The sequence below is a fragment of the Rhipicephalus microplus genome, chromosome 3 (assembly GCF_043290135.1).
Source record: "Rhipicephalus microplus isolate Deutch F79 chromosome 3, USDA_Rmic, whole genome shotgun sequence".
NCBI classification, from domain to species: Eukaryota; Metazoa; Arthropoda; class Arachnida; order Ixodida; family Ixodidae; genus Rhipicephalus; species Rhipicephalus microplus.
In genome coordinates this window covers 85,230,317-85,252,785 of record NC_134702.1, presented here as the reverse complement: position 1 = coordinate 85,252,785, position 22,469 = coordinate 85,230,317, and the positions used below count along the sequence as shown (strand labels likewise).

The following is a 22,469-nucleotide window of genomic DNA, read 5'->3' as shown; positions in this document are numbered from 1 at the left end:
TACTAGCGCTCGCTCTCTTGTCGCCATCTCCGGCGTGGTCTAGTGGCTAGGATGTCTGGCTTTCACCAAGAAGGCCCGGGTTTCATTCCCGGCGTCGGAAAGTGCGGTCTCATGGTGTAACAGTTAGACCTCTTGACTCTGAATCCAGCGATCCGAGTTCAAATCTCGGTGAGACCTTGCTTTTAATTTTTGCTATTGCAGCAAAAGCTGGCAACGACGAAACTGTCAGCGAATAGACCGCGGTACTGATGCTCGCTGCCTTGAGCCATCTCCGGCGTGGTCTAGTGGCTAGGATATCTGGCTTTCACCAAGAAGGCCCGGGTTTCACCAAGAAGGCCCGGGTGAAACAGCTACCACTCTGGACTCTGAATCTAGGAAACCAAGTCCAATTCTCGGTGAGACCTTGCTTTTTATTTTTGCTAATGCAGCGAAAGCTGGCAACGACGAAACTGTCCACGATTAGACACCGGTACCAGCGCTCGTTCTCTTCCCTTCATCTCCGGCGTGGTCTAGTGGCTAGGATATCAGGCTTTCACCCAGAAGGCCCGTATTCGATCCCTGGCGTCGGAAATTGCGGTCTCATGGTGTAACGGTTAGCACTCTGGACTCTGAATCAAGCGATCCGAGTTCAAATCTCGGTGAGACCTTGCTTTTTATTTTTGCTAATGCTGCAAAAGCTGGCAACGACGAAACTGTCAGCGAATAGACCGCGGTACCGATGCTCGCTGCCTTGAGCCATCTCCGGCGTGGTCTAGTGGCTAGGATATCTGGCCTTCATAAAGAAGGCCCGGGTTCAATTCTTGGTGTCGGAAAGTGCGGTCTCTTGGTGTAATGGTTAGCACTCTGGACTTTTAATCCAGCGATCTGAGTTAAAATCTCGGTGAGACCTTGCTTTTTATTTTTGCTAATGCAGCAAAGCTGGCAACGACGAACTGTCCGCGAACAGACACCGGTACTAGCGCTCATTCCCTTGGCGCCATCTCTGGCATGATCTAGTGGCTAGGATATCTGGCTTTCACCAAGAAGGCCCGGGTTTCATTCCCGGTGTTGGAAAGTGCGGTATCATGGTGAAACAGCTAGCACTCTGGACTCTGAATCTAGGGAACCGAGTTGAAATCTCGGTGAGACCTTGCTTGTTATTTTTGCTAATGCAACAAAAGCTGACAACGACGAAACTGTCAGCGAATAGACCGCGATACCAATGCTTGCTGCCTTGAGCCATCTTCGGCGTGGTCTAGTGGCTAGGATATCTGGCTTTCACAAAGAACGCCCGGGTTCGATTCTCGGCTTCGGAAAGTTCGGTCTCATGGTGTAATGGTTAGCACTGTGGACTTTGAATCCAGCGATCTGAGTTCAAATCTCGGTGAGACCTTGCTTTTGATTTTTGCTGATGCAGCAAAGCTGGCAACGACGAACCTGTCCACGAACAGACACCGGTACTAGCGCTCATTCCCTTGGCGCCATCTGTGGCATGGTCTAGTGGCTAGAATATCTCGCTTTCACCAAGAAGACCTGGGTTTCATTCCCGGTGTTGGAAAGTGCGGTCTCATGGTGAAACAGCTACCACTCTGGACTCTGAATCTAGGAAACCAAGTCCCATTCTCGGTGAGACCTTGCTTTTTATTTTTGCTAATGCAGCGAAAGTTGGCAACGACGAAACTGTCAACGAATAGACCGCGGTACCGATGCTCGCTGCCTTGTGCCGTCTTCGGCGTGGTCTAGTGGCTAGGATATCTGGCTTTCACCAAGAAGACCCGGGTTCGATTCCCGGCGTCGGAAAGTGTGGTCTATTGGTGTAATGGTTAGCACTCTGCATCCAGCGATCTGAGTTCAAATCTCGGTGAGACCTTGCTTTTTATTTTTGCTAATGCAGCGAAAGCTGGCAACGACTAAACTGTCCACGATAAGGCACCGGTACCAGCGCTCGTTCTCTTGCTGTCATCTCCGGCGTGGTATAGTGGCTAGGATACCTGGCTTTCACCCAGAAGGCCCGGGTTCGATTCCCAGCGTCGGAAAGTGCTGTCTCATGGTGTAACGGTTAGCACTCTGGACTCTGAATCCAGCGATCCGAGTTCAAATCTCGGTGAGACCTTGCTTTTTATTTTTGCTTATGCAGCAAAAACTGGCAACGACGAAACTGTCAGCGAATAGACCACGGTACCGATGCTCGCTGCCTTGAGCCATCTCCAGCGTGGTCTACTGGCTAGGATATCTGGCTTTCACCTAGAAGGCCCGGGTTCGATTCCCGGCGGCGGAAAGTGCGGTCTCATGGTGTAGCGGTTAGCACTCTGGACTCTGAATCCAGCGATCCGAGTTCAAATCTTGGTGAGACCTTGCTTTTTATTTTTGCTAATCCAGCAAAAGCTGGCAACGACGAAACTGTCAGCGATTAGACCACGGTACCGATGCTCGCTGCCTTTTGCGATCTCCGGCGTGGTCTAGTGTCTAGGATATCTGGCTTTCACAAAGCTGGCCCGGGTTCGATTCCGGGCGTCGGAAAGTGCGGTCTCATGGTGTAACAGTTAGACCTCTTGACTCTGAATCCAGCCATCCGAGTTCGAATCTCGGTGAGACCTTGCTTTTTATTTTTGCTAATGCAACAAAAGCTGGCAACGGCGAAACTGTCAGCGAATAGACCGCGAAACCAATGCTTGCTGCCTTGAGCCATCTCCGGCGTGGTCTGGTGGCTGGAATATCTGGCTTTCACAAAGAACGCCCTGGTTCGATTCTCGGCTTCGGAAAGTTCGGTCTCATGGTGTAATGGTTAGCACTCTGGACTTTGAATCCAGCGATCTGAGTTCAAATCTCGGTGAGACCTTGCTTTTTATTTTTGCTAATGCAGCAAAGCTGGCAACGACGAACCTGTCCACGAACAGACACCGGTACTAGAGCTCATTCCCTTGGCGCCATCTGTGGCATGGTCTAGTGGCTAGGATATCTGGCTTTCACCAAGAAGACCCGGGTTTCATTCCCGGTGTTGGAAAGTGCGGTCTCATGGTGAAACAGCTACCACTCTGGACTCTGAATCTAGGAAACCAAGTCCAATTCTCGGTGAGACCTTGCTTTTTATTTTTGCTAATGCAGCGAAAGCTGGCAACGACGAAACTGTCAACGAATAGACCGCGGTACCGATGCTCGCTGCCTTGAGCCATCTCCAGCGTGGTCTAGTGGCTAGGATATCTGGCTTTCACCTAGAAGGCCCGGGTTCGATTCCCGGCGGCGGAAAGTGCGGTCTCATGGTGTAACGGTTAGCACTCTGGACTCTGAATCCAGCGATCCGAGTTCGAATCTCGGTGAGACCTTGCTTTTTATTTTTGCTAATGCAGCGAAAGCTGGCAACGACTAAACTGTCCACGTTTAGACACCGGTACCAGCGCTCGTTCCCTTGCCGTCATCTCCGGCGTGGTCTAGTGGCTAGGATATCTGACTTTCACCCAGAAGGCCCGGGTTCGATTCCCGGCGTCGGAAAGTGCGGTCTCATGGTGTAACGGTTAGCACTCTGGACTCTGAATCCAGCGATCCGAGTTCAAATCTCGGTGAGACCTTGCGTTTAATTTTTGCTATTGCAGCAAAAGCTGGCAACGACGAAACTGTCAGCGAATAGACCGCGGTACTGATGCTCGCTGCCTTGAGCCATCTCCGGCGTGGTCTAGTGGCTAGGATATCTGGCTTTCACCAAGAAGGCCCGGGTTTCATTCCCGGTGTTGGAAAGTGCGGTATCATGGTGAAACAGCTAGCACTCTGGACTCTGAATCTAGGGAACCGAGTTGAAATCTCGGTGAGACCTTGCTTTTTATTTTTGCTAATGCAACAAAAGCTGACAACGACGAAACTGTCAGCGAATAGACCGCGATACCAATGCTTGCTGCCTTGAGCCATCTCCGGCGTGGTTTAGTGGCTAGGATATCTGGCTTTCACAAAGAACGCCCGGGTTCGATTCTCGGCTTCGGAAAGTTCGGTCTCATGGTGTAATGGTTAGCACTCTGGACTTTGAATCCAGCGATCTGAGTTCAAATCTCGGTGAGACCTTGCTTTTTATTTTTGCTAATGCAGCAAAGCTGGCAACGACGAACCTGTCCACGAACAGACACCGGTACTAGCGCTCATTCCCTTGGCGCCATCTGTGGCATGGTCTAGTGGCTAGGATATCTGGCTTTCACCAAGAAGACCCGGGTTTCATTCCCGGTGTTGGAAAGTGCGGTCTCATGGTGAAACAGCTACCACTCTGGACTCTGAATCTAGGAAACCAAGTCCAATTCTCGGTGAGACCTTGCTTTTTATTTTTGCTAATGCAGCGAAAGCTGGCAACGACGAAAGTGTCAACGTATAGACCGCGGTACCGATGCTCGCTGCCTTGTGCCATCTTCGGCGTGGTCTAGTGGCTAGGATATCTGGCTTTCACCAAGAAGACCGGGATTCGATTCCCGGCGTCGGAAAGTGTGGTCTATTGGTGTAATGGTTAGCACTCTGCACTCTGCATCCAGCGATCTGAGTTCAAATCTCGGTGAGACCTTGCTTTTTATTTTTGCTAATGCAGCGAAAGCTGGCAACGACTAAACTGTCCACGATAAGGCACCGGTACCAGCGCTCGTTCTCTTGCTGTCATCTCCGGCGTGGTATAGTGCCTACGATACCTGGCTTTCACCCAGAAGGCCCGGGTTCGATTCCCAGCGTCGGAAAGTGCGGTCTCATGGTGTAACGGTTAGCACTCTGGACTCTGAATCCAGCGATCCGAGTTCAAATCTCGGTGAGACCTTGCTTTTTATTTTTGCTAATGCAACAAAAGCTGGCAACGGCGAAACTGTCCGCGAATAGACTCCAGTACTAGTGCTCGCTCTCTTGTCGCCATCTCCGGCGTGGTCTAGTGGCTAGGATATTTGGCTTTCACCCAGAAGGCCCGGGTTCGATTCCCGGCGTCGGAAAGTGCGGTCTCATGGTGTAACGGTTAGCACTCTGGACTCTGAATCCAGCGATCCGGGTTCAAATCTCGGTTAGACCTTGCTTTTTATTTTTGCTAATGCAGCAAAGGCTGGCAATGACGAAACTGTCCGCGAATAGACACCGGTACCAGCGCTCGCTCGCTTGTCGCCATTTCAGGCGTGGTGTAGTGGCTGGGATATCTGGCTTTCACTAAGAGGCCCGGGTTCGATTCCCGGCGTCGGAAAGTGTGGTCTCATAGTGTAATGGTTATCACACTGGACTTTGAATCCAGCGATCCAAGCTCAAATCTCTGTGAGACCTTGCTTTTTATTTTTGCTAATGCAGCGAAAGTTGGCAACGACGAAACTGTCCAGGATTAGACACCGGTACCAGCGCTCGTTCTCTTGCCTTCATCTCCGGCGTGGTCTAGTGGCTAGGATATCTGGCTTTCACCCAGAAGGCCCGGGTTCGATTCCCGGCGACGGAAAGTGCGTTCTCATGGTGTAATGGTTAGCACTCTGGGCTCTGAATCCAGCGATCCGAGTTCAAATCTCGGTGAGACCTTGTTTTTTATTTTTGCTAATGCAGGAAAAAGCTGGTAACGGCGAAACTTTCAGCGAATAGACCGCGGTACCGATGCTCGCTGCCTTCTGCCATCTCCGGCGTGGTCCAGTGGCTAGGATATCTGGCTTTCACAAAGAAGGCCCGGGTTCGATTCTCGGCGTCGGAAAGTGCGGTCTCTTTGTATAATGGTTAGGACTCTGGACTTTGAATTCAGCGATCTGAGTTCGAATCTCGGTGAGACTTTGCTTTTTATTTTTGCTAATGCAGCAAAGCTGGCAACGACGAAACTGTCCGGAAACGGACTCCAGTACTAGCGCTCGTTCTCTTGTCGCCATCTCCGGCGTGGTCTAGGGGCTAGGATATTTGGCTTTCACCCAGAAGGCCCGGGTTCGATTCCCGGCGTCGAAAAGTGCGGACATGGTGTAACGGTTAGCACTCTGGAGTTTAAATACAGCGATCCGAGTTCTAATCTCGGTGAGACCTTGCTTTTTATTTTTGCTAACTCAGCGAAAGCTGGCAATGACGAAACTGTCCACGATTAGACACCGGTACCAGCGCTCGTCTTCTTGCCTTCATCTCCGGCGTGGTCTAGTGGCTAGGATATCTGGCTTTCACCCAGAAGGCCGGGGTTCGATTCCCGGCGTCGGAAAGTGTGGTCTCATGGTGTAGTGGTTAGCACTCTGGACTCTGAATCCAGCGATCCGAGTTCAAATCTCGGTGAGACCTTGCTTTTTATTTTTGCTAATGCAGCAAAAGCTGGACACGACGAAACTGTCAGCGAATAGACCGCGGTACCGATGCTCGCTGCCTTGTGCCATCTCCGGCGTGGTCTAGTGGCTAGGATATCTGGCTTTCACAAAGAAGGCCCGGGTTCAATTCTCGGCGTCGGAAAGTGCGGTCCCATGGTGTAGTGGTTAGCACTCTTGACTTTGAATCCAGCGATCTGAGTTCAAATCTCGGTGAGACCTTGCTTTTTATTTTTGCTAATGCAGCAAAGCTGGCAACGACGAAACTGTCCGCGAACAGACTCCAGTACTAGCGCTCGTTCTCTTGTCGCCATCTCCGGCGTGGTCTAGTGGCTAGGATATTTAGCTTTCACACAGAAGGCCCGGGTTTGATTCCCGGCGTCGGAAAGTGCGGTCTCATGGTGTAACGGTTAGAACTCTGGAGTTCAAATACAGCGATCCGAGTTCAAATCTCCGTGAGACCTCTTTTTATTTTTGCTAATGCAGCAAAAGCTGGCAACGACGAAACTGTCCACAAATAGACACCGGTACCAGCGCTCGTTCTCTTGTCGTCATCTCCGGCGTGGTCTAGTGGCTAGGATATCTGCCTTTCAACCAGAAGGCCCGGGTTGGATTCCCGTCGTCGGAAATTGCGGTCTCATGGTGTAACGGTTAGCACTCTGGGCTCTGAATCCAGCGATCCGAGTTCAATTCTCGGTGAGACCTTGCTTTTTTATCTTTGCTAATGCAACAAAAGCTGGCAACGACGAAACTGTAAACGAATAGACCGCGGTACCGATGCTCGCTCCCTCGAGCCATCTCTGGCGTGGTCTAGTGGCTAGCATATCTGGCTTTCACCCAGAAGGCCCGGGTTCGATTCCCGGCGTCGGATTGTGCGGTCTCATGGTGTAATGGTTAGCACTCTGGACTCTGAATCCAGCGATCCGAGTTCAAATCTCGGTGAGACCTTGCTTTTTACTTTTGCTAATGCAGCAAAAGCTGGCAACGACGAAACTGTCAACGAATAGACCGCGGTACCGATGCTCGCTCCCTCGAGCCATCTCTGGCGTGGTCTAGTGGCTAGCATATCTGGCTTTCACCCAGAAGGCCCGGGTTCGATTCCCGGCGTCAGAAAGTGTGGTCTATTGGTGTAATGGTTAGCACTCTGCACTCTGCATCCAGCGATCTGAGTTCAAATCTCGGTGAGACCTTGCTTTTTATTTTTGCTAATGCAGCGAAAGCTGGCAACGACGAAACTGTCAGCAAATAGACCACGGTACGGATGCTCGCTGCCTTGAGCCATCTCCGGCGCGGTCTAGTGGCTAGGATATCTGGCTTTCACCCAGAAGGCCCGGGTTCGATTCCCGGCGTCGGAAATTGCGGTCTCATGGTGTAACGGTTAGCACTCTGGACTCTGAATCCAGCGATCCGAGTTTAATTCTCGGTGAGATCTTGCTTTTTTATCTTTGCTAATGCAGCAAAAGCTGGCAACGACGAAACTGTCAACGAATAGACCGCGGTACCGATGCTCGCTGCCTTGTGCCGTCTTCGGCGTGGTCTAGTGGCTAGGTTATCTGGCTTTCACCAAGGAGACCTGCGTTCGATTCCCGGCATCGGAATGTGCGGTGTCATGGTGTAATGGTTAGCACTGTGGACTCTGAATCCAGCGATCGGAGTTCAAATCTCGGTGAGACCTTCTTTTTATTTTTGCTAATGCAGCAAATGCTGGCAACGACGAAACTTTCAGCGAATAGACCGCGGTACCGATGCTCGCTGCCTTGAGCCATCTCCGGCGTGGTCTAGTGGCTAGGATATCTGGCTTTCACAAAGAAGGCCCGGGTTCGATTCCCGGCGTCGGATTGTGCGGTCTCATGGTGTAATGGTTACCACTCTGGACTCTGAATCCTGCGATCCGAGTTCAAATCTTGGTGAGACCTTGCTTTTTATTTTTGCTAATGCAGCAAAAGCTGGACGACGAAACTGTCAACGAATAGACCGCGGTACCGATGCTCGCTCCCTCGAGCCAGCTCTGGCGTGGTCTTGTGGCTAGCATATCTGGCTTTCACCCAGAAGGCCCGGGTTCGATTCCCGGCGTCAAAAAGTGTGGTCTATTGGTGTAATGGTTAGCACTCTGCACTCTGCAGTCAGCGATCAGAGTTCAAATCTCAGTGAGACCTTGCTTTTTATTTTTGCTAATGCAGCGAAAGCTGGCAACGACTAAACTTTCCACGTTTAGACACCGGTACCAGCGCTCATTCCCTTGCCGCCATCTCCGGCGTGGTCTAGTGGCTAGGAAATCTGGCTTTAGCCCAGAAGGCCCGGGTTCGATTCTCGGCGTCGGAAAGTGCGGTCTCATGGTGTAACGGTTAGCACTCTGGACTCTGAATCCAGCGATCCGAGTTCAAATCTCGGTGAGACCTTGCTTTTAATTTTTGCTAATGCAGCAAAAGCTGGCAACGACGAAACTGTCAGCGAATAGACCACGGTACGGATGCTTGCTGCCTTGAGCCATCTCCGGCGCGGTCTAGTGGCTAGGATATCTGGCTTTCACAAAGAAGGCCCGGGTTCGATTCCCGGCGTCGGAACGTTCGGTCTCATGGTGTAATGGTTAGCACTCTGGACTTTGGATCCAGCGATCTGAGTTCAAATCTCGGTGAGACCTTGCTTTTTATTATTGCTAATGCAGCAAAGCTGGCAACGACGAACCTGTCCACGAACAGACACCGGTACTAGCGCTCATTCCCTTGGCGCCATCTGTGGCATGGTCTAGTGGCTAGGATATCTGGCTTTCACCAAGAAGACCCGGGTTTCATTCCCGGTGTTGGAAATTGCGGTCTCATGGTGTAACGGTTAGCACTCTGGACTCTGAATCCAGCGATCCGAGTTTAATTCTCGGTGAGATCTTGCTTTTTTATCTTTGCTAATGCAGCAAAAGCTGGCAACGACGAAACTGTCAACGAATAGACCGCGGTACCGATGCTCGCTGCCTTGTGCCGTCTTCGGCGTGGTCTAGTGGCTAGGATATCTGGCTTTCACCAAGGAGACCTGGGTTCGATTCCCGGCGTCGGAATGTGCGGTCTTATGGTGTAATGATTAGCACTGTGGACTCTGAATCCAGCGATCGGAGTTCAAATCTCGGTGAGACCTTGCTTTTTATTTTTGCTAATGCAGCAAAAGCTGGCAACGACGAAACTTTCAGCGAATAGACCGCGGTACCGATGCTCGCTGCCTTGAGCCATCTCCGGCGTGGTCTAGTGGCTAGGATATCTGGCTTTCACAAAGAAGGCCCGGGTTCAATTCTCGGCGTCGGAAAGTGCGGTCTCATGGTGTAATGGTTAGCACTCTGGACTTTGAATCCAGCGATCTGAGTTCAAATCTCGGTGAGATCTTGCTTTTTATTTTTGCTAATGCAGCAAAGCTGGCAACGACGAAACTGTCCGCGAACAGACTCCAGTACTAGCGCTCGTTCACTTGTCACCATCTCCGGCGTGGTCTAGTGGCTAGGATATTTAGCTTTCACCCAGAAGGCCCGGGTTCGATTCCCGGCGTCGGAAAGTGCGGTCTCATGGTGTAACGGTTAGCACTCTGGGCTCTGAATCCAGCGATCCGAGTTCAATTCTCGGTGAGACCTTGCTTTTTTTATCTTTGCTAATGCAACAAAAGCTGGCAACGACGATACTGTGAACGAATAGACCACGGTACCGATGCTCGCTGCCTTGTGCCGTCTTCGGCGTGGTGTAGTGGCTACGATTTCTGGCTTTCACCAAGAAGACCCGGGTTCAATTCCCGGCGTCGGATTGTGCGGTCTCATGGTGTAATGGTTAGCACTCTGGACTCTGAATCCAGCGATCCGAGTTCAAATCTCGGTGAGACCTTGCTTTTTATTTTTGCTAATGCAGCAAAAGCTGGACGACGAAACTGTCAACGAATAGACCGCGGTACCGATGCTCGCTCCCTCGAGCCAGCTCTGGCGTGGTCTAGTGGCTAGCATATCTGGCTTTAGCCCAGAAGGCCCGGGTTCGATTCCCGGCGTCGGAAAGTGCGGTCTCATGGTGTAACGGTTAGCACTCTGGACTCTGAATCCAGCGATCCGAGTTCAAATCTCGGTGAGACCTTGCTTTTAATTTTTGCTAATGCAGCAAAAGCTGGCAACGACGAAACTGTCAGCGAATAGACCACGGTACGGATGCTCGCTGCCTTGAGCCATCTCCGGCGCGGTCTAGTGGCTAGGACATCTGGCTTTCACAAAGAAGGCCCGGGTTCGATTCCCGGCGTCGGAAAGTTCGGTCTCATGGTGTAATGGTTAGCACTCTGGACTTTGAATCCAGCGATCTGAGTTCAAATCTCGGTGAGACCTTGCTTTTTATTATTGCTAATGCAGCAAAGCTGGCAACGACGAACCTGTCCACGAACAGACACCGGTACTAGCGCTCATTCCCTTGGCGCCATCTGTGGCATGGTCTAGTGGCTAGGATATCTGGCTTTCACCAAGAAGACCCGGGTTTCATTCCCGGTGTTGGAAAGTGCGGTCTCATGGTGAAACAGCTACCACTCTGGACTCTGAATCTAGGAAACCAAGTCCAATTCTCGGTGAGACCTTGCTTTTTATTTTTGCTAATGCAGCGAAAGCTGGCAACGACGAAACTGTCCGCGATTAGACACCGGTACTAGCGCTCGTTCTCTTGCCTTCATCTCCGGCGTGGTCTAGTGGCTAGGATATCTGGCTTTCACCCAGAAGGCCGGGGTTCGATTCCCGGCGTCGGAAAGTGCGGTCCCATGGTGTAACGGTTAGCACTCTGGACTCTGAATCCAGCGATCCGAGTTCAAATCTCGGTGAGACCATGCTTTTAATTTTTGCTAATGCAGCAAAAGCTGGCAACGACGAAACTGTCAGCGAATAGACCGCGGTAGTGATGCTCGCTGCCTTGAGCCATCTCCGGCGTGGTCTAGTGGCTAGGATATCTGGCTTTCACCAAGAAGGCCCGGGTTTCATTCCCGGTGTTGGAAAGTGCGGTATCATGGTGAAACAGCTAGCACTCTGGACTCTGAATCTAGGGAACCGAGTTGAAATCTCGGTGAGACCTTGTTTTTTATTTTTGCTAATGCAACAAAAGATGGCAACGGCGAAACTGCCCGCGAATAGACTCCAGTACTAGCGCTCGTTCTCTTGCCTTTATCTCCAGCGTGGTCTAGTGGCTAGGATATCTGGCTTTCACCCAGAAGGCCCGGGTTCAATTCCCGGCGTCGGAAAGTGCGGTCTCATGGTGTAACGGTTAGCACTCTGGACTCTGAATCCAGCGATCCGAGTTCAAATCTCGGTGAGACCTTGCTTTTTATTTGTGCTGATGCAGCAAAAGCTGGCAATGACGAAACTGTCAGCTAATAGACCACGGTACCGATGCTCGCTGCCTTGAGCCATCTCCGGCGCGGTCTAGTGGTTAGGATATCTGGCTTTCACAAAGAAGTCCCGGGTTTGATTCCCGGCGTAGGAAAGGGCGGTCTCATGGTGTAACGGTTAGCACTCTGGACTCTGAATCCAGCGATCCGAGTTTAATTCTCGGTGAGATCTTGCTTTTTTATCTTTGCTAATGCAGCAAAAGCTGGCAACGACGAAACTGTCAACGAATAGACCGCGGCACCGATGCTCGCTGCCTTGTGCCGTCTTCGGCGTGGTCTAGTGGCTAGGATATTTAGCTTTCACCCAGAAGGCCCGGGTTCGATTCCCGGCGTCGGAAAGTGCGGTCTCATGGTGTAACGGTTAGCACTCTGGAGTTCAAATACAGCGATCAGAGTTCAAATCTCGGTGAGACCTCTTTTTATTTTTGCTAATGCAGCAAAAGCTGGCAACGACGAAACTGTCCACGAATAGACACCGGTACCAGCGCTCGTTCTCTTGTCGTCATCTCCGGCGTGGTCTAGTGGCTAGGATATCTGGCTTTCACCCAGAAGGCCCGGGTTCGATTCCCGGCGTCGGAAGGTGCGGTCTCATGGTGTAACGGTTAGCACTCTGGACTCTGAATCCAGCGATCCGAGTTTAATTCTCGGTGAGATCTTGCTTTTTTATCTTTGCTAATGCAGCAAAAGCTGGCAACGACGAAACTGTCAACGAATAGACCGCGGCACCGATGCTCGCTTCCTTGTGCCGTCTTCGGCGTGGTGTAGTGGCTAGGATTTCTGGCTTTCACCAAGAAGACCCGGGTTCGATTCCCGGCGTCGGGTTGTGCGGTCTCATGGTGTAATGGTTAGCACTCTGGACTCTGAATCCAGCGATCCGAGTTCAAATCTCGGTGAGACCTTGCTTTTTACTTTTGCTAATGCAGCAAAAGCTGGCAACGACGAAACTGTCAACGAATAGACTGCGGTACCGATGCTCGCCCCCTCGAGCCATCTCTGGCGTGTTCTAGTGGCTAGCATATCTGGCTTTCACCCAGAAGGCCCGGGTTCGATTCTCAGCGTCGGAAAATGCGGTCTCATGGTGTAATGGTTAGCACTCTAGACTTTGAATCCAGCGATCTGAGTTCAAATCTCGGTGAGACCTTGCTTTTTATTTTTGCTAATGCAGCAAAGCTGGACCGACGAAACTGTCCGCGAACAGACACCGGTACTAGCGCTCATTCCCTTGGCGCCATCTCTGGCATGGTCTAGTGGCTAGGATATCTGGCTTTCTCCAAGAAGGCCCGGGATTCATTTCCGGTGTTGGAAAGTGCGGTCTCATGGGGAAATAGCTAGCACTCTGGATTTTGAATCTGGGGAAACGAGTCCAATTCTCGGTGAGACCTTGCTTTTTATTTTTGCTAATGCAGCGAAAGCTGGCAATGACGAAACTGTCCACGATTAGACACCGGTACCAGCGCTCGTTCTCTTGCCTTTATCTCCGGCGTGGTCTAGTGGCTAGGATATCTTGCTTTCACCCAGAAGGCCCGGGTTCAATTCCCGGCGTCGGAAAGTGCGGTCTCATGGTGTAACGGTTAGCACTCTGGACTCTGAATCCAGGGATCCGAGTTCAAATCTCGGTGAGACCTTGCTTTTTGTTTTTGCTAATGCAGCAAAAGCTGGACACGACGAAACTGTCAGCGAATAGACCGCGGTACCGATGCTCGCTGCCTTCTGCCATCTCCGGCGTGGTCTAGTGGCTAGTATATCTGGCTTTCACAAAGAAGGCCCGGGTTCGATTCTCGGCGTCGGAAAGTGCGGTCTCATGGTGTAATGGTTAGCACTCTGGACTTTGAATCCAGCGATCTGGGTTCAAATCTCGGTGGGACCTTGCTTTTTATTTTTGCTAATGCAGCAAAATTGGCAACGACGAAACTGTCCGCGAACAGACTCCAGTACTAGCGCTCGTTCTCTTGTCGCCATCTCCGGCGTGGTCTAGTGGCTAGGATATTTAGCATTCACCCAGAAAGCCCGGGTTCGATTGCCGGCGTCGGAAAGTGCGGTCATGGTGTAACGGTTAGCACTCTGGAGTTTAAATACAGCGATCCGAGTTCAAATCTCGGTGAGACCTCTTTTTATTTTTGCTAATGCAGCAAAATTGGCAACGACGAAACTGTCCGCGAACAGACTCCAGTACTAGCGCTCGTTCTCTTGTCGCCATCTCTGGCGTGGTCTAGTGGCTAGCATATCTGGCTTTCCCCCAGAAGGCCCGGGTTCGATTCCCGGCGTCAGAAAGTGTGGTCTATTGGTGTAATGGTTAGCACTCTGCACTCTGCATCCAGCGATCTGAGTTCAAATCTCATGAGACCTTGCTTTTTATTTTTGCTAATGCAGCGAAAGTTGGCAACGACTAAACTGTCCACGATTAGACACCGGTCCCAGCGCTCGTTCTCTTGCCTTTATCTCCGGCGTGGTCTAGTGGCTAGGATATCTGGCTTTCACCCAGAAGGCCCGGGTTCAATTCCCGGCGTCGGAAAGTGCGGTCTCATGGTGTAACGGTTAGCACTCTGGACTCTGAATCCAGCGATCCGAGTTCAAATCTCGGTGAGACCTTGCTTTTTATTTTTGCTGATGCAGCAAAAGCTGGCAACGACGAAACTGTCAGCTAATAGACCACGGTACCGATGCTCGCTGCCTTGAGCCATCTCCGGCGCGGTCTAGTGGTTAGGATATCTGGCTTTCACAAAGAAGTCCCGGGTTTGATTCCCGGCGTAGGAAAGGGCGGTCTCATGGTGTAACGGTTAGCACTCTGGACTCTGAATCCAGCGATCTGAGTTCAAATCTCGGTGAGACCTTGCTTTTTATTTTTGCTAATGGAGCATAGCTGGCAACGACGAAACTGTCCGGAAACGGACTTCAGTACTAGCGCTCGTTCTCTTGTCGCCATCTCCGGCATGGTCTAGTGGCTAGGATATTTGGCTTTCACCCAGAAGGCCCGGGTTCGATTCCCAGCGTCGGAAAGTGCGGTCATGGTGTAACGGTTAGCACTCTGGAGTTTAAATAGAGCGATCCGAGTTCAAATCTCGGTGAGACCTCTTTTTATTTTTGCTAATGCAGCAAAAGCTGGCAACGACGAAACTGTCCACGAATTGACACCGGTACCAGCGCTCGTTCTCTTGTCGTCATCTCCGGCGTGGTCTAGTGGCTAGGATATCTGGCTTTCACCCAGAAGGCCCGGGTTCGATTCCCGGCGTCGGAAGTTGCGGTCTCATGGTGTAACGGTTAGCACTCTGGACTCTGAATCCAGCGATCCGAGTTTAATTCTCGGTGAGATCTTGCTTTTTTATCTTTGCTAATGCAGCAAAAGCTGGCAACGACGAAACTGTCAACGAATAGACCGCGGCACCGATGCTCGCTGCCTTGTGCCGTCTTCGGCGTGGTCTAGTGGCTAGGATATCTGGCTTTCACCAAGAAGACCCGGGTTCGATTCCCGGCGTCGGATTGTGCGGTCTCATGGTGTAATGGTTAGCACTGTGGACTCTGAATCCAGCGATCGGAGTTCAAATCTCGGTGAGACCTTGCTTTTTATTTTTGCTAATGCAGCAAAAGCTGGCAACGACGAAACTGTCAGCGAATAGACCGCGGTACCGATGCTCGCTGCCTTGAGCCATCTCCGGCGTGGTCTAGTGGCTAGGATATCTGGCTTTCACAAAGAAGGCCCTGGTTCGATTCTCAGCGTCGGAAAGTGCGGTCTCATGGTGTAATGGTTAGCACTCTAGACTTTGAATCCAGCGATCTGAGTTCAAATCTCGGTGAGACCTTGCTTTTTATTTTTGCTAATGCAGCAAAGCTGGACCGACGAAACTGTCCGCGAACAGACACCGGTACTAGCGCTCATTCCCTTGGCGCCATCTCTGGCATGGTCTAGTGGCTAGGATATCTGGCTTTCACCAAGAAGGCCCGGGATTCATTACCGGTGTTGGAAAGTGCGGTCTCATGGGGAAATAGCTAGAACTCTGGACTCTGAATATAGGGAAACGAGTCCAATTCTCGGTGAGACCTTGCTTTTTATTTTTGCTAATGCAGCGAAAGCTGGCAATGACGAAGCTGTCCACGATTAGACACCGGTACCAGCGCTCGTTCTCTTGCCTTCATCTCCGGCGTGGTCTAGTGGCTAGGATATCTGGCTTTCACCCAGAAGGTCCGGGTTCGATTCCCGGCGTCGGAAAGTGCGGTCTCATGGTGTAACGGTTAGCACTCTGGACTCTGAATCCAGCGATCCGAGTTCAAATCTCGGTGAGACCTTGCTTTTTATTTTTGCTAATGCAGCAAAAGCTGGACACGACGAAACTGTCAGCGAATAGACCGTGGTACCGATGCTCGCTGCCTTCTGCCATCTCCGGCGTGGTCTAGTGGCTAAAATATCTGGCTTTCACAAAGAAAGCCCGGGTTCAATTCTCGGCATCGGCAAGTGCGGTCTCATGGTGTAATGGTTAGCACTCTTGACTTTGAATCCAGCGATCTGAGTTCAAATCTCGGTGAGACGTTTCTTTTTATTTTTGCTAATGCAGCAAAGCTGGCAACGACGAATCTGTCCGCGAACGGACTCCAGTACTAGCGCTCGTTCTCTTGTCGCCATCTCCGGCGTGGTCTAGTGGCTAGGATATTTAGCTTTCACCCAGAAGGCCCGGGTTCGATTCCCGGCGTCGGAAAGTGCGGTCTCATGGTGTAACGGTTAGCACTCTGGAGTTCAAATACAGCGATCAGAGTTCAAATCTCGGTGAGACCTCTTTTTATTTTTGCTAATGCAGCAAAAGCTGGCAACGACGAAACTGTCAACGAATAGACCGCGGCAACGATGCTCGCTGCCTTGTGCCGTCTTCGGCGTGGTGTAGTGGCTAGGATTTCTGGCTTTCACCAAGAAGACCCGGGTTCGATTCCCGGCGTCGGGTTGTGCGGTCTCATGGTGTAATGGTTAGCACTCTGGACTCTGAATCCAGCGATCCGAGTTCAAATCTCGGTGAGACCTTGCTTTTTACTTTTGCTAATGCAGCAAAAGCTGGCAACGACGAAACTGTCAACGAATAGACCGCGGTACCGATGCTCGCCCCGTCGAGCCATCTCTGGCGTGTTCTAGTGGCTAGCATATCTGGCTTTCACCCAGAAGGCCCGGGTTCGATTCTCAGCGTCGGAAAATGCGGTCTCATGGTGTAATGGTTAGCACTCTAGACTTTGAATCCAGCGATCTGAGTTCAAATCTCGGTGAGACCTTGCTTTTTATTTTTGCTAATGCAGCAAAGCTGGACCGACGAAACTGTCCGCGAACAGACACCGGTACTAGCGCTCATTCCCTTGGCGCCATCTCTGGCATGGTCTAGTGGCTAGGATATCTGGCTTTCACCAAGAAGGCCCGGGATTCATTACCGGTGTTGGAAAGTGCGGTCTCATGGGGAAATAGCTAGAACTCTGGACTCTGAATCTAGGGAAACGAGTCCAATTCTCGGTGAGACCTTGCTTTTTATTTTTGCTAATGCAGCGAAAGCTGGCAATGACGAAGCTGTCCACGATTAGACACCGGTACCAGCGCTCGTTCTCTTGCCTTCATCTCCGGCGTGGTCTAGTGGCTAGGATATCTGGCTTTCACCCAGAAGGCCCGGGTTCAATTCCCGGCGTCGGAAAGTGCGGTCTCATGGTGTAACGGTTAGCACTCTGGACTCTGAATCCAGGGATCCGAGTTCAAATCTCGGTGAGACCTTGCTTTTTGTTTTTGCTAATGCAGCAAAAGCTGGACACGACGAAACTGTCAGCGAATAGACCGCGGTACCGATGCTCGCTGCCTTCTGCCATCTCCGGCGTGGTCTAGTGGCTAGTATATCTGGCTTTCACAAAGAAGGCCCGGGTTCGATTCTCGGCGTCGGAAAGTGCGGTCTCATGGTGTAATGGTTAGCACTCTGGACTTTGAATCCAGCGATCTGGGTTCAAATCTCGGTGGGACCTTGCTTTTTATTTTTGCTAATGCAGCAAAATTGGCAACGACGAAACTGTCCGCGAACAGACTCCAGTACTAGCGCTCGTTCTCTTGTCGCCATCTCCGGCGTGGTCTAGTGGCTAGGATATTTAGCATTCACCCAGAAAGCCCGGGTTCGATTGCCGGCGTCGGAAAGTGCGGTCATGGTGTAACGGTTAGCACTCTGGAGTTTAAATACAGCGATCCGAGTTCAAATCTCGGTGAGACCTCTTTTTATTTTTGCTAATGCAGCAAAATTGGCAACGACGAAACTGTCCGCGAACAGACTCCAGTACTAGCGCTCGTTCTCTTGTCGCCATCTCTGGCGTGGTCTAGTGGCTAGCATATCTGGCTTTCCCCCAGAAGGCCCGGGTTCGATTCCCGGCGTCAGAAAGTGTGGTCTATTGGTGTAATGGTTAGCACTCTGCACTCTGCATCCAGCGATCTGAGTTCAAATCTCATGAGACCTTGCTTTTTATTTTTGCTAATGCAGCGAAAGTTGGCAACGACTAAACTGTCCACGATTAGACACCGGTCCCAGCGCTCGTTCTCTTGCCTTTATCTCCGGCGTGGTCTAGTGGCTAGGATATCTGGCTTTCACCCAGAAGGCCCGGGTTCAATTCCCGGCGTCGGAAAGTGCGGTCTCATGGTGTAACGGTTAGCACTCTGGACTCTGAATCCAGCGATCCGAGTTCAAATCTCGGTGAGACCTTGCTTTTTATTTTTGCTGATGCAGCAAAAGCTGGCAACGACGAAACTGTCAGCTAATAGACCACGGTACCGATGCTCGCTGCCTTGAGCCATCTCCGGCGCGGTCTAGTGGTTAGGATATCTGGCTTTCACAAAGAAGTCCCGGGTTTGATTCCCGGCGTAGGAAAGGGCGGTCTCATGGTGTAACGGTTAGCACTCTGGACTCTGAATCCAGCGATCTGAGTTCAAATCTCGGTGAGACCTTGCTTTTTATTTTTGCTAATGGAGCATAGCTGGCAACGACGAAACTGTCCGGAAACGGACTTCAGTACTAGCGCTCGTTCTCTTGTCGCCATCTCCGGCATGGTCTAGTGGCTAGGATATTTGGCTTTCACCCAGAAGGCCCGGGTTCGATTCCCAGCGTCGGAAAGTGCGGTCATGGTGTAACGGTTAGCACTCTGGAGTTTAAATACAGCGATCCGAGTTCAAATCTCGGTGAGACCTCTTTTTATTTTTGCTAATGCAGCAAAAGCTGGCAACGACGAAACTGTCCACGAATTGACACCGGTACCAGCGCTCGTTCTCTTGTCGTCATCTCCGGCGTGGTCTAGTGGCTAGGATATCTGGCTTTCACCCAGAAGGCCCGGGTTCGATTCCCGGCGTCGGAAGTTGCGGTCTCATGGTGTAACGGTTAGCACTCTGGACTCTGAATCCAGCGATCCGAGTTTAATTCTCGGTGAGATCTTGCTTTTTTATCTTTGCTAATGCAGCAAAAGCTGGCAACGACGAAACTGTCAACGAATAGACCGCGGCACCGATGCTCGCTGCCTTGTGCCGTCTTCGGCGTGGTCTAGTGGCTAGGATATCTGGCTTTCACCAAGAAGACCCGGGTTCGATTCCCGGCGTCGGATTGTGCGGTCTCATGGTGTAATGGTTAGCACTGTGGACTCTGAATCCAGCGATCGGAGTTCAAATCTCGGTGAGACCTTGCTTTTTATTTTTGCTAATGCAGCAAAAGCTGGCAACGACGAAACTGTCAGCGAATAGACCGCGGTACCGATGCTCGCTGCCTTGAGCCATCTCCGGCGTGGTCTAGTGGCTAGGATATCTGGCTTTCACAAAGAAGGCCCTGGTTCGATTCTCAGCGTCGGAAAGTGCGGTCTCATGGTGTAATGGTTAGCACTCTAGACTTTGAATCCAGCGATCTGAGTTCAAATCTCGGTGAGACCTTGCTTTTTATTTTTGCTAATGCAGCAAAGCTGGACCGACGAAACTGTCCGCGAACAGACACCGGTACTAGCGCTCATTCCCTTGGCGCCATCTCTGGCATGGTCTAGTGGCTAGGATATCTGGCTTTCACCAAGAAGGCCCGGGATTCATTACCGGTGTTGGAAAGTGCGGTCTCATGGGGAAATAGCTAGAACTCTGGACTCTGAATATAGGGAAACGAGTCCAATTCTCGGTGAGACCTTGCTTTTTATTTTTGCTAATGCAGCGAAAGCTGGCAATGACGAAGCTGTCCACGATTAGACACCGGTACCAGCGCTCGTTCTCTTGCCTTCATCTCCGGCGTGGTCTAGTGGCTAGGATATCTGGCTTTCACCCAGAAGGCCCGGGTTCGATTCCCGGCGTCGGAAAGTGCGGTCTCATGGTGTAACGGTTAGCACTCTGGACTCTGAATCCAGCGATCCGAGTTCAAATCTCGGTGAGACCTTGCTTTTTATTTTTGCTAATGCAGCAAAAGCTGGACACGACGAAACTGTCAGCGAATAGACCGTGGTACCGATGCTCGCTGCCTTCTGCCATCTCCGGCGTGGTCTAGTGGCTAAAATATCTGGCTTTCACAAAGAAAGCCCGGGTTCAATTCTCGGCATCGGCAAGTGCGGTCTCATGGTGTAATGGTTAGCACTCTTGACTTTGAATCCAGCGATCTGAGTTCAAATCTCGGTGAGACGTTTCTTTTTATTTTTGCTAATGCAGCAAAGCTGGCAACGACGAATCTGTCCGCGAACGGACTCCAGTACTAGCGCTCGTTCTCTTGTCGCCATCTCCGGCGTGGTCTAGTGGCTAGGATATTTAGCTTTCACCCAGAAGGCCCGGGTTCGATTCCCGGCGTCGGAAAGTGCGGTCTCATGGTGTAACGGTTAGCACTCTGGAGTTCAAATACAGCGATCAGAGTTCAAATCTCGGTGAGACCTCTTTTTATTTTTGCTAATGCAGCAAAAGCTGGCAACGACGAAACTGTCCACGAATAGACACCGGTACCAGCGCTCGTTCTCTTGTCGTCATCTCCGGCGTGGTCTAGTGGCTAGGATATCTGGCTTTCACCCAGAAGGCCCGGGTTCGATTCCCGGCGTCGGAAGTTGCGGTCTCATGGTGTAACGGTTAGCACTCTGGACTCTGAATCCAGCGATCCGAGTTTAATTCTCGGTGAGATCTTGCTTTTTTATCTTTGCTAATGCAGCAAAAGCTGGCAACGACGAAACTGTCAACGAATAGACCGCGGCAACGATGCTCGCTGCCTTGTGCCGTCTTCGGCGTGGTGTAGTGGCTAGGATTTCTGGCTTTCACCAAGAAGACCCGGGTTCGATTCCCGGCGTCGGGTTGTGCGGTCTCATGGTGTAATGGTTAGCACTCTGGACTCTGAATCCAGCGATCCGAGTTCAAATCTCGGTGAGACCTTGCTTTTTACTTTTGCTAATGCAGCAAAAGCTGGCAACGACGAAACTGTCAACGAATAGACCGCGGTACCGATGCTCGCCCCGTCGAGCCATCTCTGGCGTGTTCTAGTGGCTAGCATATCTGGCTTTCACCCAGAAGGCCCGGGTTCGATTCTCAGCGTCGGAAAATGCGGTCTCATGGTGTAATGGTTAGCACTCTAGACTTTGAATCCAGCGATCTGAGTTCAAATCTCGGTGAGACCTTGCTTTTTATTTTTGCTAATGCAGCAAAGCTGGACCGACGAAACTGTCCGCGAACAGACACCGGTACTAGCGCTCATTCCCTTGGCGCCATCTCTGGCATGGTCTAGTGGCTAGGATATCTGGCTTTCACCAAGAAGGCCCGGGATTCATTACCGGTGTTGGAAAGTGCGGTCTCATGGGGAAATAGCTAGAACTCTGGACTCTGAATCTAGGGAAACGAGTCCAATTCTCGGTGAGACCTTGCTTTTTATTTTTGCTAATGCAGCGAAAGCTGGCAATGACGAAGCTGTCCACGATTAGACACCGGTACCAGCGCTCGTTCTCTTGCCTTCATCTCCGGCGTGGTCTAGTGGCTAGGATATCTGGCTTTCACCCAGAAGGCCCGGGTTCGATTCCCGGCGTCGGAAGTTGCGGTCTCATGGTGTAACGGTTAGCACTCTGGACTCTGAATCCAGCGATCCGAGTTTAATTCTCGGTGAGATCTTGCTTTTTTATCTTTGCTAATGCAGCAAAAGCTGGCAACGACGAAACTGTCAACGAATAGACCGCGGCACCGATGCTCGCTGCCTTGTGCCGTCTTCGGCGTGGTGTAGTGGTTAGGATATCTGGCTTTCACAAAGAAGGCCCGGGTTCGATTCCCGGCGTCGGGTTGTGCGGTCTCATGGTGTAATGGTTAGCACTCTGGACTTTGAATCCAGCGATCCGAGTTCAAATCTCGGTGGGACCTTGCTTTTTATTTTTGCTAATGCAGCAAAGCTGGCAACGACGAAACTGTCCGCGAACAGACTCCAGTACTAGCGCTCGTTCTCTTGTCGCCATCTCCGGCGTGGTCTAGTGGGTAGGATATTTAGCTTTCACCCAGAAAGCCCGGGTTCGATTCCCGGCGTCGGAAAGTGCGGTCATGGTGTAACGGTTAGCACTCTGGAGTTTAAATACAGCGATCCGAGTTCTAATCTCGGTGAGACCTCTTTTTATTTTTGCTAATGCAGCAAAAGCTGGTAACGACTGAACTGTCCACGAATAGACACCGGTACCAGCACTCGTTCTCTTGTCGTCATCTACGGCGTGGTCTTTTGGCTAGGATATCTGGCTTTCACCCAGAAGGCCCGGGTTCGATTCCCGGCGTCGGAAATATCGGTCTCATGGTGTAATGGCTAGCACTCTGGACTCTGAATCCAGCGATCCGAGTTTAATTCTCGGTGAGATCTTGCTTTTTTTATCTTTGCTAATGCAGCAAAAGCTGGCAACGACGAAACTGTCAACGAA

The 22,469-nt window shown here is 51.3% G+C and overlaps 1 protein-coding gene and 89 non-coding genes across 90 annotated transcripts in view; all 90 read left to right on the top strand.

Moving 5' to 3' along the window:
* The window catches only part of LOC119182706 (uncharacterized), a 168,776-nt gene that overhangs the window by 128,920 nt on the left and 17,387 nt on the right, over positions 1-22,469 (top strand). The window lies entirely within an intron of this gene.
* Positions 29-100, top strand: TRNAE-UUC (transfer RNA glutamic acid (anticodon UUC)). Its single transcript has one exon. It is a non-coding gene; the product is annotated as a tRNA-Glu (tRNA).
* Positions 576-647, top strand: TRNAQ-CUG (transfer RNA glutamine (anticodon CUG)). The gene has a single exon. It is a non-coding gene; the product is annotated as a tRNA-Gln (tRNA).
* On the top strand, positions 1,301-1,372 carry TRNAQ-UUG (transfer RNA glutamine (anticodon UUG)). Its single transcript has one exon. It is a non-coding gene; the product is annotated as a tRNA-Gln (tRNA).
* TRNAE-UUC (transfer RNA glutamic acid (anticodon UUC)) lies at positions 1,708-1,779 on the top strand. Its single transcript has one exon. It is a non-coding gene; the product is annotated as a tRNA-Glu (tRNA).
* On the top strand, positions 1,944-2,015 carry TRNAE-UUC (transfer RNA glutamic acid (anticodon UUC)). Its single transcript has one exon. It is a non-coding gene; the product is annotated as a tRNA-Glu (tRNA).
* On the top strand, positions 2,021-2,092 carry TRNAQ-CUG (transfer RNA glutamine (anticodon CUG)). The gene has a single exon. It is a non-coding gene; the product is annotated as a tRNA-Gln (tRNA).
* On the top strand, positions 2,186-2,257 carry TRNAE-UUC (transfer RNA glutamic acid (anticodon UUC)). The gene has a single exon. It is a non-coding gene; the product is annotated as a tRNA-Glu (tRNA).
* On the top strand, positions 2,263-2,334 carry TRNAQ-CUG (transfer RNA glutamine (anticodon CUG)). The gene has a single exon. It is a non-coding gene; the product is annotated as a tRNA-Gln (tRNA).
* TRNAQ-UUG (transfer RNA glutamine (anticodon UUG)) lies at positions 2,747-2,818 on the top strand. Its single transcript has one exon. It is a non-coding gene; the product is annotated as a tRNA-Gln (tRNA).
* On the top strand, positions 3,154-3,225 carry TRNAE-UUC (transfer RNA glutamic acid (anticodon UUC)). Its single transcript has one exon. It is a non-coding gene; the product is annotated as a tRNA-Glu (tRNA).
* TRNAQ-CUG (transfer RNA glutamine (anticodon CUG)) lies at positions 3,231-3,302 on the top strand. The gene has a single exon. It is a non-coding gene; the product is annotated as a tRNA-Gln (tRNA).
* On the top strand, positions 3,397-3,468 carry TRNAE-UUC (transfer RNA glutamic acid (anticodon UUC)). The gene has a single exon. It is a non-coding gene; the product is annotated as a tRNA-Glu (tRNA).
* On the top strand, positions 3,474-3,545 carry TRNAQ-CUG (transfer RNA glutamine (anticodon CUG)). Its single transcript has one exon. It is a non-coding gene; the product is annotated as a tRNA-Gln (tRNA).
* Positions 3,958-4,029, top strand: TRNAQ-UUG (transfer RNA glutamine (anticodon UUG)). The gene has a single exon. It is a non-coding gene; the product is annotated as a tRNA-Gln (tRNA).
* TRNAQ-CUG (transfer RNA glutamine (anticodon CUG)) lies at positions 4,685-4,756 on the top strand. Its single transcript has one exon. It is a non-coding gene; the product is annotated as a tRNA-Gln (tRNA).
* TRNAE-UUC (transfer RNA glutamic acid (anticodon UUC)) lies at positions 4,851-4,922 on the top strand. The gene has a single exon. It is a non-coding gene; the product is annotated as a tRNA-Glu (tRNA).
* Positions 4,928-4,999, top strand: TRNAQ-CUG (transfer RNA glutamine (anticodon CUG)). The gene has a single exon. It is a non-coding gene; the product is annotated as a tRNA-Gln (tRNA).
* Positions 5,336-5,407, top strand: TRNAE-UUC (transfer RNA glutamic acid (anticodon UUC)). The gene has a single exon. It is a non-coding gene; the product is annotated as a tRNA-Glu (tRNA).
* Positions 5,413-5,484, top strand: TRNAQ-CUG (transfer RNA glutamine (anticodon CUG)). Its single transcript has one exon. It is a non-coding gene; the product is annotated as a tRNA-Gln (tRNA).
* On the top strand, positions 5,821-5,892 carry TRNAE-UUC (transfer RNA glutamic acid (anticodon UUC)). The gene has a single exon. It is a non-coding gene; the product is annotated as a tRNA-Glu (tRNA).
* TRNAE-UUC (transfer RNA glutamic acid (anticodon UUC)) lies at positions 6,062-6,133 on the top strand. Its single transcript has one exon. It is a non-coding gene; the product is annotated as a tRNA-Glu (tRNA).
* On the top strand, positions 6,139-6,210 carry TRNAQ-CUG (transfer RNA glutamine (anticodon CUG)). The gene has a single exon. It is a non-coding gene; the product is annotated as a tRNA-Gln (tRNA).
* Positions 6,864-6,935, top strand: TRNAQ-CUG (transfer RNA glutamine (anticodon CUG)). The gene has a single exon. It is a non-coding gene; the product is annotated as a tRNA-Gln (tRNA).
* Positions 7,030-7,101, top strand: TRNAE-UUC (transfer RNA glutamic acid (anticodon UUC)). The gene has a single exon. It is a non-coding gene; the product is annotated as a tRNA-Glu (tRNA).
* TRNAQ-CUG (transfer RNA glutamine (anticodon CUG)) lies at positions 7,107-7,178 on the top strand. The gene has a single exon. It is a non-coding gene; the product is annotated as a tRNA-Gln (tRNA).
* On the top strand, positions 7,272-7,343 carry TRNAE-UUC (transfer RNA glutamic acid (anticodon UUC)). Its single transcript has one exon. It is a non-coding gene; the product is annotated as a tRNA-Glu (tRNA).
* On the top strand, positions 7,514-7,585 carry TRNAE-UUC (transfer RNA glutamic acid (anticodon UUC)). The gene has a single exon. It is a non-coding gene; the product is annotated as a tRNA-Glu (tRNA).
* TRNAQ-CUG (transfer RNA glutamine (anticodon CUG)) lies at positions 7,591-7,662 on the top strand. The gene has a single exon. It is a non-coding gene; the product is annotated as a tRNA-Gln (tRNA).
* On the top strand, positions 7,998-8,069 carry TRNAE-UUC (transfer RNA glutamic acid (anticodon UUC)). Its single transcript has one exon. It is a non-coding gene; the product is annotated as a tRNA-Glu (tRNA).
* TRNAQ-CUG (transfer RNA glutamine (anticodon CUG)) lies at positions 8,558-8,629 on the top strand. The gene has a single exon. It is a non-coding gene; the product is annotated as a tRNA-Gln (tRNA).
* Positions 8,800-8,871, top strand: TRNAQ-UUG (transfer RNA glutamine (anticodon UUG)). Its single transcript has one exon. It is a non-coding gene; the product is annotated as a tRNA-Gln (tRNA).
* Positions 9,042-9,113, top strand: TRNAQ-CUG (transfer RNA glutamine (anticodon CUG)). The gene has a single exon. It is a non-coding gene; the product is annotated as a tRNA-Gln (tRNA).
* TRNAQ-UUG (transfer RNA glutamine (anticodon UUG)) lies at positions 9,527-9,598 on the top strand. The gene has a single exon. It is a non-coding gene; the product is annotated as a tRNA-Gln (tRNA).
* On the top strand, positions 9,692-9,763 carry TRNAE-UUC (transfer RNA glutamic acid (anticodon UUC)). Its single transcript has one exon. It is a non-coding gene; the product is annotated as a tRNA-Glu (tRNA).
* On the top strand, positions 9,769-9,840 carry TRNAQ-CUG (transfer RNA glutamine (anticodon CUG)). Its single transcript has one exon. It is a non-coding gene; the product is annotated as a tRNA-Gln (tRNA).
* TRNAQ-CUG (transfer RNA glutamine (anticodon CUG)) lies at positions 10,013-10,084 on the top strand. The gene has a single exon. It is a non-coding gene; the product is annotated as a tRNA-Gln (tRNA).
* TRNAQ-CUG (transfer RNA glutamine (anticodon CUG)) lies at positions 10,253-10,324 on the top strand. The gene has a single exon. It is a non-coding gene; the product is annotated as a tRNA-Gln (tRNA).
* TRNAQ-UUG (transfer RNA glutamine (anticodon UUG)) lies at positions 10,495-10,566 on the top strand. The gene has a single exon. It is a non-coding gene; the product is annotated as a tRNA-Gln (tRNA).
* On the top strand, positions 10,903-10,974 carry TRNAE-UUC (transfer RNA glutamic acid (anticodon UUC)). The gene has a single exon. It is a non-coding gene; the product is annotated as a tRNA-Glu (tRNA).
* TRNAQ-CUG (transfer RNA glutamine (anticodon CUG)) lies at positions 10,980-11,051 on the top strand. Its single transcript has one exon. It is a non-coding gene; the product is annotated as a tRNA-Gln (tRNA).
* On the top strand, positions 11,388-11,459 carry TRNAE-UUC (transfer RNA glutamic acid (anticodon UUC)). Its single transcript has one exon. It is a non-coding gene; the product is annotated as a tRNA-Glu (tRNA).
* TRNAQ-CUG (transfer RNA glutamine (anticodon CUG)) lies at positions 11,465-11,536 on the top strand. Its single transcript has one exon. It is a non-coding gene; the product is annotated as a tRNA-Gln (tRNA).
* On the top strand, positions 11,707-11,778 carry TRNAQ-CUG (transfer RNA glutamine (anticodon CUG)). Its single transcript has one exon. It is a non-coding gene; the product is annotated as a tRNA-Gln (tRNA).
* TRNAE-UUC (transfer RNA glutamic acid (anticodon UUC)) lies at positions 11,873-11,944 on the top strand. Its single transcript has one exon. It is a non-coding gene; the product is annotated as a tRNA-Glu (tRNA).
* TRNAE-UUC (transfer RNA glutamic acid (anticodon UUC)) lies at positions 12,114-12,185 on the top strand. The gene has a single exon. It is a non-coding gene; the product is annotated as a tRNA-Glu (tRNA).
* On the top strand, positions 12,191-12,262 carry TRNAQ-CUG (transfer RNA glutamine (anticodon CUG)). The gene has a single exon. It is a non-coding gene; the product is annotated as a tRNA-Gln (tRNA).
* On the top strand, positions 12,434-12,505 carry TRNAQ-CUG (transfer RNA glutamine (anticodon CUG)). The gene has a single exon. It is a non-coding gene; the product is annotated as a tRNA-Gln (tRNA).
* Positions 12,676-12,747, top strand: TRNAQ-UUG (transfer RNA glutamine (anticodon UUG)). Its single transcript has one exon. It is a non-coding gene; the product is annotated as a tRNA-Gln (tRNA).
* Positions 13,083-13,154, top strand: TRNAE-UUC (transfer RNA glutamic acid (anticodon UUC)). Its single transcript has one exon. It is a non-coding gene; the product is annotated as a tRNA-Glu (tRNA).
* TRNAQ-CUG (transfer RNA glutamine (anticodon CUG)) lies at positions 13,160-13,231 on the top strand. Its single transcript has one exon. It is a non-coding gene; the product is annotated as a tRNA-Gln (tRNA).
* Positions 13,402-13,473, top strand: TRNAQ-UUG (transfer RNA glutamine (anticodon UUG)). Its single transcript has one exon. It is a non-coding gene; the product is annotated as a tRNA-Gln (tRNA).
* Positions 13,805-13,876, top strand: TRNAE-UUC (transfer RNA glutamic acid (anticodon UUC)). Its single transcript has one exon. It is a non-coding gene; the product is annotated as a tRNA-Glu (tRNA).
* On the top strand, positions 14,047-14,118 carry TRNAE-UUC (transfer RNA glutamic acid (anticodon UUC)). Its single transcript has one exon. It is a non-coding gene; the product is annotated as a tRNA-Glu (tRNA).
* TRNAQ-CUG (transfer RNA glutamine (anticodon CUG)) lies at positions 14,124-14,195 on the top strand. Its single transcript has one exon. It is a non-coding gene; the product is annotated as a tRNA-Gln (tRNA).
* On the top strand, positions 14,366-14,437 carry TRNAQ-CUG (transfer RNA glutamine (anticodon CUG)). The gene has a single exon. It is a non-coding gene; the product is annotated as a tRNA-Gln (tRNA).
* TRNAE-UUC (transfer RNA glutamic acid (anticodon UUC)) lies at positions 14,531-14,602 on the top strand. The gene has a single exon. It is a non-coding gene; the product is annotated as a tRNA-Glu (tRNA).
* Positions 14,770-14,841, top strand: TRNAE-UUC (transfer RNA glutamic acid (anticodon UUC)). The gene has a single exon. It is a non-coding gene; the product is annotated as a tRNA-Glu (tRNA).
* On the top strand, positions 14,847-14,918 carry TRNAQ-CUG (transfer RNA glutamine (anticodon CUG)). The gene has a single exon. It is a non-coding gene; the product is annotated as a tRNA-Gln (tRNA).
* TRNAE-UUC (transfer RNA glutamic acid (anticodon UUC)) lies at positions 15,013-15,084 on the top strand. Its single transcript has one exon. It is a non-coding gene; the product is annotated as a tRNA-Glu (tRNA).
* On the top strand, positions 15,332-15,403 carry TRNAQ-UUG (transfer RNA glutamine (anticodon UUG)). The gene has a single exon. It is a non-coding gene; the product is annotated as a tRNA-Gln (tRNA).
* TRNAE-UUC (transfer RNA glutamic acid (anticodon UUC)) lies at positions 15,739-15,810 on the top strand. The gene has a single exon. It is a non-coding gene; the product is annotated as a tRNA-Glu (tRNA).
* On the top strand, positions 15,816-15,887 carry TRNAQ-CUG (transfer RNA glutamine (anticodon CUG)). The gene has a single exon. It is a non-coding gene; the product is annotated as a tRNA-Gln (tRNA).
* On the top strand, positions 16,223-16,294 carry TRNAE-UUC (transfer RNA glutamic acid (anticodon UUC)). Its single transcript has one exon. It is a non-coding gene; the product is annotated as a tRNA-Glu (tRNA).
* TRNAQ-CUG (transfer RNA glutamine (anticodon CUG)) lies at positions 16,540-16,611 on the top strand. The gene has a single exon. It is a non-coding gene; the product is annotated as a tRNA-Gln (tRNA).
* TRNAQ-UUG (transfer RNA glutamine (anticodon UUG)) lies at positions 16,782-16,853 on the top strand. Its single transcript has one exon. It is a non-coding gene; the product is annotated as a tRNA-Gln (tRNA).
* Positions 17,189-17,260, top strand: TRNAE-UUC (transfer RNA glutamic acid (anticodon UUC)). The gene has a single exon. It is a non-coding gene; the product is annotated as a tRNA-Glu (tRNA).
* On the top strand, positions 17,266-17,337 carry TRNAQ-CUG (transfer RNA glutamine (anticodon CUG)). Its single transcript has one exon. It is a non-coding gene; the product is annotated as a tRNA-Gln (tRNA).
* TRNAQ-UUG (transfer RNA glutamine (anticodon UUG)) lies at positions 17,508-17,579 on the top strand. The gene has a single exon. It is a non-coding gene; the product is annotated as a tRNA-Gln (tRNA).
* On the top strand, positions 17,911-17,982 carry TRNAE-UUC (transfer RNA glutamic acid (anticodon UUC)). The gene has a single exon. It is a non-coding gene; the product is annotated as a tRNA-Glu (tRNA).
* Positions 18,153-18,224, top strand: TRNAE-UUC (transfer RNA glutamic acid (anticodon UUC)). The gene has a single exon. It is a non-coding gene; the product is annotated as a tRNA-Glu (tRNA).
* Positions 18,230-18,301, top strand: TRNAQ-CUG (transfer RNA glutamine (anticodon CUG)). The gene has a single exon. It is a non-coding gene; the product is annotated as a tRNA-Gln (tRNA).
* Positions 18,472-18,543, top strand: TRNAQ-CUG (transfer RNA glutamine (anticodon CUG)). Its single transcript has one exon. It is a non-coding gene; the product is annotated as a tRNA-Gln (tRNA).
* Positions 18,637-18,708, top strand: TRNAE-UUC (transfer RNA glutamic acid (anticodon UUC)). Its single transcript has one exon. It is a non-coding gene; the product is annotated as a tRNA-Glu (tRNA).
* Positions 18,876-18,947, top strand: TRNAE-UUC (transfer RNA glutamic acid (anticodon UUC)). Its single transcript has one exon. It is a non-coding gene; the product is annotated as a tRNA-Glu (tRNA).
* TRNAQ-CUG (transfer RNA glutamine (anticodon CUG)) lies at positions 18,953-19,024 on the top strand. Its single transcript has one exon. It is a non-coding gene; the product is annotated as a tRNA-Gln (tRNA).
* On the top strand, positions 19,119-19,190 carry TRNAE-UUC (transfer RNA glutamic acid (anticodon UUC)). Its single transcript has one exon. It is a non-coding gene; the product is annotated as a tRNA-Glu (tRNA).
* On the top strand, positions 19,438-19,509 carry TRNAQ-UUG (transfer RNA glutamine (anticodon UUG)). Its single transcript has one exon. It is a non-coding gene; the product is annotated as a tRNA-Gln (tRNA).
* TRNAE-UUC (transfer RNA glutamic acid (anticodon UUC)) lies at positions 19,845-19,916 on the top strand. Its single transcript has one exon. It is a non-coding gene; the product is annotated as a tRNA-Glu (tRNA).
* Positions 19,922-19,993, top strand: TRNAQ-CUG (transfer RNA glutamine (anticodon CUG)). Its single transcript has one exon. It is a non-coding gene; the product is annotated as a tRNA-Gln (tRNA).
* TRNAE-UUC (transfer RNA glutamic acid (anticodon UUC)) lies at positions 20,329-20,400 on the top strand. Its single transcript has one exon. It is a non-coding gene; the product is annotated as a tRNA-Glu (tRNA).
* On the top strand, positions 20,570-20,641 carry TRNAE-UUC (transfer RNA glutamic acid (anticodon UUC)). The gene has a single exon. It is a non-coding gene; the product is annotated as a tRNA-Glu (tRNA).
* Positions 20,647-20,718, top strand: TRNAQ-CUG (transfer RNA glutamine (anticodon CUG)). Its single transcript has one exon. It is a non-coding gene; the product is annotated as a tRNA-Gln (tRNA).
* TRNAQ-CUG (transfer RNA glutamine (anticodon CUG)) lies at positions 20,890-20,961 on the top strand. The gene has a single exon. It is a non-coding gene; the product is annotated as a tRNA-Gln (tRNA).
* TRNAQ-UUG (transfer RNA glutamine (anticodon UUG)) lies at positions 21,132-21,203 on the top strand. The gene has a single exon. It is a non-coding gene; the product is annotated as a tRNA-Gln (tRNA).
* On the top strand, positions 21,539-21,610 carry TRNAE-UUC (transfer RNA glutamic acid (anticodon UUC)). The gene has a single exon. It is a non-coding gene; the product is annotated as a tRNA-Glu (tRNA).
* TRNAQ-CUG (transfer RNA glutamine (anticodon CUG)) lies at positions 21,616-21,687 on the top strand. The gene has a single exon. It is a non-coding gene; the product is annotated as a tRNA-Gln (tRNA).
* Positions 21,859-21,930, top strand: TRNAQ-UUG (transfer RNA glutamine (anticodon UUG)). Its single transcript has one exon. It is a non-coding gene; the product is annotated as a tRNA-Gln (tRNA).
* Positions 22,024-22,095, top strand: TRNAE-UUC (transfer RNA glutamic acid (anticodon UUC)). The gene has a single exon. It is a non-coding gene; the product is annotated as a tRNA-Glu (tRNA).
* On the top strand, positions 22,340-22,411 carry TRNAQ-CUG (transfer RNA glutamine (anticodon CUG)). Its single transcript has one exon. It is a non-coding gene; the product is annotated as a tRNA-Gln (tRNA).